This window comes from Sinocyclocheilus anshuiensis, unplaced genomic scaffold, assembly GCF_001515605.1.
Source record: "Sinocyclocheilus anshuiensis isolate Anshui unplaced genomic scaffold, SAMN03320099.WGS_v1.1 scaffold482, whole genome shotgun sequence".
Lineage (NCBI taxonomy): Eukaryota > Metazoa > Chordata > Actinopteri > Cypriniformes > Cyprinidae > Sinocyclocheilus > Sinocyclocheilus anshuiensis.
Window position 1 is genome coordinate 1239815 of NW_015547676.1, and position 7906 is coordinate 1247720.

Here is a 7906-nt window from a genome sequence, read left to right on the forward strand (position 1 = left end):
CAGAAAGTTTCCTGTGAGGGGTAGGTTTAGGGGTAGGGTTGGTGTAGGGCAATAGAATATACGGTCTGTACAGTAAAAAAACATTACGCCTATGGGATGTCTCCACAATTCACAAAAAAAAATGTGTGTGTGTGTGTGTGTCAAAAGTTTTAGTTTTATGTTTTTAAAGAAGTCTAAAAACAAAACACTAATATTGTAAAATATTATTACAATTTAAAGCAGCTGTTTTCTATGTGAATATCTGTTAAAATGTCATTTATTTCTGTGAACAGTTTTTTTTTTTTCCAGAACTCGTTGATGAATTTAAAATTCAAAAGAACAGCATTTAGCTAATATATCTTTTGAAAACATTACACACTATAATTCAAAATTTGGGGACTAAAATTTAGGATTGTACATTTTTATTTATTACTTTTTTTTTTTTGGAAAGAAATCAAAGAAATTAATACTTTTATTCAGCAAGGATGCATTTAATTGATCAAAAGTAACAGTAAATACATTTATAATGTCACAAATTATTTCTATTTTTTAAAATAAAAATGCTGTTTATTTCTATTTTAAAATAAATGCTGTTCATCAAATCCTCAAAAAAATGCATCGTTTCCGCAAAGATACCATGCAGTACTGTTTTTAACATTGATAATAATAGGGAAAGTTTATTGAAGTCAACATGAAGAATGAAGAATGATTTCTGAAGGATCATGTGACACTGAAGACTGGAGTAATGGCTGCTGAAAATGCAGCTTTGGCATCACATGAATAAATTATATTTTAAAATATGTAAAATAAATGCAGCTATGGTGAGCATAACAGAAAAACATAGATTTTAAAAAATCCCCCAATCCCCCAACCACAAATGGTAATGTAGCTGAAAGTGCTATGCATTGACTGGCAGAGGTAACTAATTTACTACTAGTTTAGTAGCCAAAACCATTCAAGGAACAGATTAACTGTAGCGTTAATATAGTGGGATATTTATTTACTGTACATCACTGTCAATGAACCCAAAAGCTTAAATATAACTTGAATACTGGGAAGGAGTGATGTTTTTATAACTATCAAATCATAGTATTTTTCACTTTAGTGCTGTGTTTCTCGAACCTGCTGCTGATGGCTTACATTTTAGGTGTTTCACTAACCTGATGCACCCTCACAATGTCTCCAGGTCATGGAGCTCTGTACTAATGAGCTGGTGAGTTGAATCAGACACCCAAAATGTGCTAAAGTGAACAGGATTGAGAAACACTGGTTAAGTGGCAAAGTTGCTGGAAAAAAACTAAAATATTACATATATATATATAAATACATGTACATATACATGGCTCAAAGACGTAAATAAAAACAATAAATGTAATACTGCTTTAAATTGTTGTTGTTTTTCCCCCCAATTTTTTTTTTAAGTTTTCTGTTTAATTTCATTGCAATTTTGTTTTTGTTTTTCCGAGCCGAAAATAAATATCATACATTTCCCCCTGATTTACAGAAGACACCCACTAAAATATCATTCAGTGTAACAATCTTGTCAGGCATATTTACAACAAAAATCAATTTATGACATATTAAAAGACTAATTACTTTCCAACAAAAATCAATTTATGACACATTAAAAGACTAATTACTTTCACCTCAAATACTAATTCGTTGTAATTTTACATTTTTTAAATGTGCCACTATCCTAGGTTTTGCCCATTTGTCAGTAAGAATTTTTTACTCATTTAAAACTCAATCAAATTTAATATGCTCCCTTATTATTTTATAAATTTTAATATGTACAAGTCAGAATAAGCATGTTGTTTGTATTTTTACGTAAATATTGCGTTACACTGAATGACAATGTAACATTATTTCAACCAAATTTTGACATTTTATTCTCCAAAAACTTATTTGAAACCTTAAAAGTAGACATTTTACTTACATTTAATGTGCTTTCAATGGACATAAAATCACTTTTGTACATTTCTTTTGATGCGGACATCTTAATGTCTTTGACCCATATACAATACACATAAATAGATGTCAAAACAATGGCACATTAATATCAGGTGAAGCACGATAATCCAAAGTGTACATTGTTATGTTAATAAAAACCGTCTTCTTATGAGGTCGACACACAGTCAGGACTGACCAGATCTTAAAGCAGCTGTACACAACAGCAAATTCACCTGTTTCCATATTTCTGTCAGGTCGTCTGTGCCGAAAGCGCGTGACCCTTAGACACATTGACAAACACTGTGTTTGTTTGCAGGACTTCATCAAGATCCTTCTCCCTAAAACAACAACAAAAAAACTAAGCAACGTTGATTTGTGAACATTACATTAATGACAATTAAGAAAATGACAAAGTGATCATGAAATTGTTATTTCTATGACATCAGATTTGGAGAAATGTAGCATTGCATCAGTGTCTCACCAATGGATCCTCAGCAGTGAATGGGTGCCGTCAGAATGTTTCTTACAAACACGCAGCTTTTGTCTAATCGAGATGTTAACTGATGGACTGGAGTGGTGTGCATTATTGTGATGTTTTTATCAGACTCTCATTCTGACGGCACCCATTCACTGCAGAGCATCCATTGCTGAGACACTGATGCAATGCTACATTTCTCCAAATCTGATGAAGAAACAAACTCATCTACATCTCCGATGGCCCGAGGATGAGCACATTTTCAGCTAATTTTAATTTTTAGGGGGAGTTACTCCTTTAAGACAGAGTTTTTCAAACGGGGCTTTGCGAGTTGAAAATTGCTAATTATAAATCTACTAATTCCATCATAATAAATCACAGCGAAATCAATCAATAGAGTCAAATAAACTCTTAATTTGATCACTGAAAGAGGTCTTGTATGTGATCACCCTCAAAAACAAAAAATTACATATCACACATTTGACACTGTAACAGCAGTATCAACATAAACAAGCAAAGACACAATACAGATCCCTCAAAAAGTGTTGTAACTCTAATTTAACACGTTTAAAACTGTTATAATAGCTATAATAACAGAATAAACACAACGAGCCTGTCATAATAACATTTGTTAGCCTGATCTGGTTAGTAGGTGTGAATATTGACATGTTTGGACACTCTTTAGTGTCGCTGCTGCGTTTCTTCATCTATGGTTTCTTCCCGACGTCTCTCCCTCAAACGCAAACGCGATCATTAACCACGAATCCCCGCCACAGCGCCTCCTGGAGGAGGGTAACGCCATGAGAAAATAAATATAGGCATATCGAAACGTGCCATTGACAGCTATTTTTCTACACACAAAATGTACCTATTACCTGACAGAGATCAATGAAATAGGTGTGAGAATAATATTGAAAAACGCGCTAATCATACGTTCTCTGTCTGTCAATCATTTGATCAGGTTGTTGTCATGTTGATGCCAAGACCCCATGGCCATGCATTAACTAAAAGCACGTAAATGATCAATATACACAATGAAACACATAAGATATTAAAAGGGGGGAATGTAATGCAATATATTTCCGCTGAATGCAGAGGAGTTTGTAGTCATCAGTACCAGAGTACAACTCCTGTCAAAGTCCCAAAACAGATACAGTGACGCGCTGTATAATCCAACAGAGGCCCTGGGGACTTTTCATAGATCCACCGATAAACATCAGAGATCATACCTATATCAAACTAAATTGGAAACAGTGAGATTTAACATAATGCTTTAAGACCAAGCAGAATCCTTTGCCCGCTGGTGTTACAATATATTGGGCTCCTGAGATATTTGGTTTCACTAGGTGGCGCATGTATGAAGATTCACAAATCGCATATCGTTTTGAAAATGTTCAAAAATATTTCTGTATGTCCAGCCCAACCTTTTCAAAAGAAATTACAGTTTATGTAATAAGATAAATTGTCTGAGCTGTTTAGAGGCCTGACTGAAGTAATGTGAGTGAATAAACTATTGTGCTAGTCTAATATAATGTACTTGTTTTTTTTTTTTTTTACATTTTGTCTTTTTTAATCAATTACACATTGCAATGTTAATTACTACAAACCAAATAAATAATGTCGTTAGTAATAAACATCAAGATGTGTAACTGAGACAATACAAATGTCCATTCACTTTTAACGAATGCTGATGACACATTCTTGGAAATGATACATATGTCCTTCTCAACGATGGCATGATGAATAATATGCCTCTGTGATGTTTCCATATTATTCATTATCATGTGTTCCTTTTCTCCACATATTGTTTTGAAACATTTTCAATACGTTACATTTATGAAGCAACTACTTCGTTAATAGAAACACGCAACTGATATATTTATATACAAGTGCTTTCTGATCCTCGATTCTGATTGGCTGAGAGCCTTTCCAGCCGTGCGATATTCTAGTGTTAGCAGAACTCCAACCACTTCAGCATCTGTATCACTCCGCTTGCAGTGTTTCTCACAGTGAGTGTCTTGGCTAAATCCTAAATCCACTATCATTTTATAAATGATACTGTTTTTGTGTCACGGAATGTAGTTTTAAGAGTGTTTTAGGCGAGAATGTAGATGTTTAGACTTCAAATATGCACTTTGTTAATAAAGATAACATCTATTTGAAAATGTGCTTCGACGTTTTCGGAGATGTGAGCTCCAGGACGTCAGCAGCCATTCAGCGCTCATGAACCCGCCGAGAGCAGCCTTACCTCGGCCAGAACTTCTGGGATTTGCCGCTGGATCTGATGCCTCTACAGTAGTTAAACATGAGATATAATTCGGAGCTGAAGGTGGGAGAAGCCAAGGCGGAGCTGACTGGTCGACGGGCCAAAATGGAGCAAAGTTATCCGAGGCTGGAGGCGAAGCTCAAGCGCTGCTGGTGGTTGCACGACCTAAGGCTCAACACAAGGTAACACATATGGATCATGATATTTTATTTATTTAAATGCTTACACAAACACATTATGTTATAAGGACCTTCATAAGCACGTGACATAAAAGAGGTTGTTTATTAACATGATATTTTAGCAAGATACTATGATATTATCAGAGAGAATATTATATCCATGCAACCATCTGCCATAGTATTGCATCAGACAGTCCACTGCAGGTCCCCTGAGGAACAATTCCATTCATTCTTTGCTAAAGGTGAAAAGAAAGGAAGAATTGTTTAAACTTGTTAAATCATTCTAAACCAACAACATGTATGTTAGACCCTATGCCTACCAAGCCATTGAAAGAGATGCTTTGGGAAGTTTTAGAACCTATTCTTAATGTTATTAATTCATCATTATTATTATTATGATATATCCCAAAAACTTTCAAGCTGGCTGTAATTAAACCTTTGAATTAAAAAAACTATCCACTTTAATTTTAATAATTTTTAGAGAATTATTCAACTACTGACATATCTCAAATCTCTATTTTCTGTCACAAATACTAGAAAAAGTGGTCTCTTCACAACTATGTTCCTTCTTGGAGAGAAATGTTATCTGCTGCAAGGAAAGTTTGATCAAGGCTGGAGATAATCTCTGCAGAAAAGCGGACCTCGAAGGCCAGAGTTGAGAACTCCTGAGCTACGTGAATGCCCTTTTGACCCTTGCATATACAGTATGATGTGCCATCCTACTTTTTCTTACTGTAGCTTCTGCACTATCTAAGAAAATGGCAGTTCAGCCCACTGGCTACTCTCAATGGCATCAGCCTCTAGCCTGTGGCTGGTCTACACACATGCATTTCTTGCCGAGATTTCAGTCCACCGAGTTAGTGCACCTGAGGGTGGAAGCTGAGGCACGAGCAGTCCCAGCAAAGGCACACTCTTCAGAGAGGTAGGTACTTTGGAATACAATAACAAGGAGGATGTTGAGGACATCTTGAACACGCTTGCTGTGCTGGCTGAGCGCAAACACTGGGCCCCCACTGAATGGACCTTTTTGTTTCTGGCTCCACCGCAAATGATTACTGTGCTGAAAAGAGAGATCTTTGGCCATGTTGGGCTGTTCTTGGTATCCACCACCTAGCACACTCCAGTGTGTATAAAGTCGGCTCAGCTTTCCCCCATGGTGAGACTATGGCTACTAACAGAGGGAACCAAAAGTGGCAATCCTCCAAGGCCTCCACCAACCTCATCGATGCCATGGAGCTATCCAAAACCACTCAGTGGAGAGACACGGTGAAGAGAGAAGAGATGGACGGCCCTCATAAGCCAGCTAATATGCCTTCACACTCAGAGCCATTTTGATACCCTATGAGACAACAACCCTATGCCCACAGACCCAAAAGATCTGCTGGTGCTGCTGCTGTTTAGAGGAAACTGGCTGGGGCTTAGCCGGTTCCAACAGAAAACAGAGCAGCCAATGCTCCGACAAATGGTAGCTGAAGATAGGCATAACTGGGACCTCATAATCCTGTATGTGGTCTTTGGTTTTAGAGAGGCTCCCCAAGCTTCAACAGGCTGCACCCCATTCAAATTTCCTTTCATCCAGCAGTCCTGGGGACTACTGGATGTCGCATAAGAAACCTGAGAGCAACAACCTTCTCCCCACTGCTCTATTACTAAGCATGTGCAGTGTATGCATGATTGGATCGAGGGCGTGATGCTATCCCTGCACACCCAATAGCAGACCTATGACTGGCCAATGCCACCTTGTCTTAATTCCTAATGCTAACTGCAAATTCTTTGACCCTACACCATGGTAAAATTAATCAGAGTAGTCAACTATAACTTGTGCCAACCTGGAAGATGCAGGGCAGAAACACTTTACATGACATTCAGGGGGTTTTCAGCCTAGCACTTCTGGTGCACACCCAGGTTTGTTTGACATCAGAATTAGGTCCATTTTGATTATGTAATCAGTGTTTTAAAAAGAGTGGTTCATGTGGACTCCCTCATTCTTTTGGACCTTTGCATTGCATTTGTAACACATTCTGTGTTGGCGCTTTGGAATCAAAACCATGTTTTCAAAATCCAAAGGTGAGCAAGCAGCAGTATCCATCCATCTTCTTCCTCTATTATCCATTTTCTCCTGCATAGTCATTACCTTGCAACAGTTGCTAAAAAACAAAAATCAGGTGCCATCCTGATAATGCAAACATACTGGGGTTTGGAAGGCTGCGTCCAAAAGCTTAGGCTGCTGACTTGTTGCCTTGCCACCTGCACAAAAACAGATCCAGTATTCCTCAAAATGAATAAAAACAGTGAAATGCAAACTCAGAATATGATCTTTTTCTGCATCCTATTCCGCATGCAATCTATAATGGCAGGACAGCTGAAAGGTTTCTATGCCCTCTATTGTACATATGAGAATTTACATTTCCTTCAGCCTAATCGGATTCATTTCGTTTTTGGTGTCAAAATAGAATAGAACTTTTTCCTCTTAAAAACAAACAAGCAAGCCAAGACCTGGTTTAAGAAATAACACAAATGTAATGTAATGCATTGCTTTTCATAAGTAACTAGGTAAAGTAAATTAGTTACTTTTTAAGGGAGTAACGCAATATTATAACGCATTACTTTTAGAAGTAACTTTTCCCAACACTGTTTATTTATATGGACACCCAGCGAGATTCTAGATATAACAGAAAAAATCTGGATTAAAGGTTTTGTTGTTGAATGGATGCTGAAAAAAAAATCATATAATAAAACTGTAATCCCTATTTGCTCAATCTGATCAGCAGTTCTTTAATTAGTTAGGTTGACTAATCAAATAAATGAATAAATAAATAAACAAAAGTGCTTATTTTATCTAAAAAGGTGAAGCATTTCCACATAGCTGGCTTTTTGGGAAAACAAGTGAGCATACACATGTGCCTTATAAGCCCATCAGACTTTACATTTGCAATTAAACAAAACAAAAATTATATATATATATATATATATATATACAGTGTTGGGGTGTAACTAGTTACATGTAATGGCGTTACATAATTTAATTACAAAATAAATGTAACTGTAATCACTTAC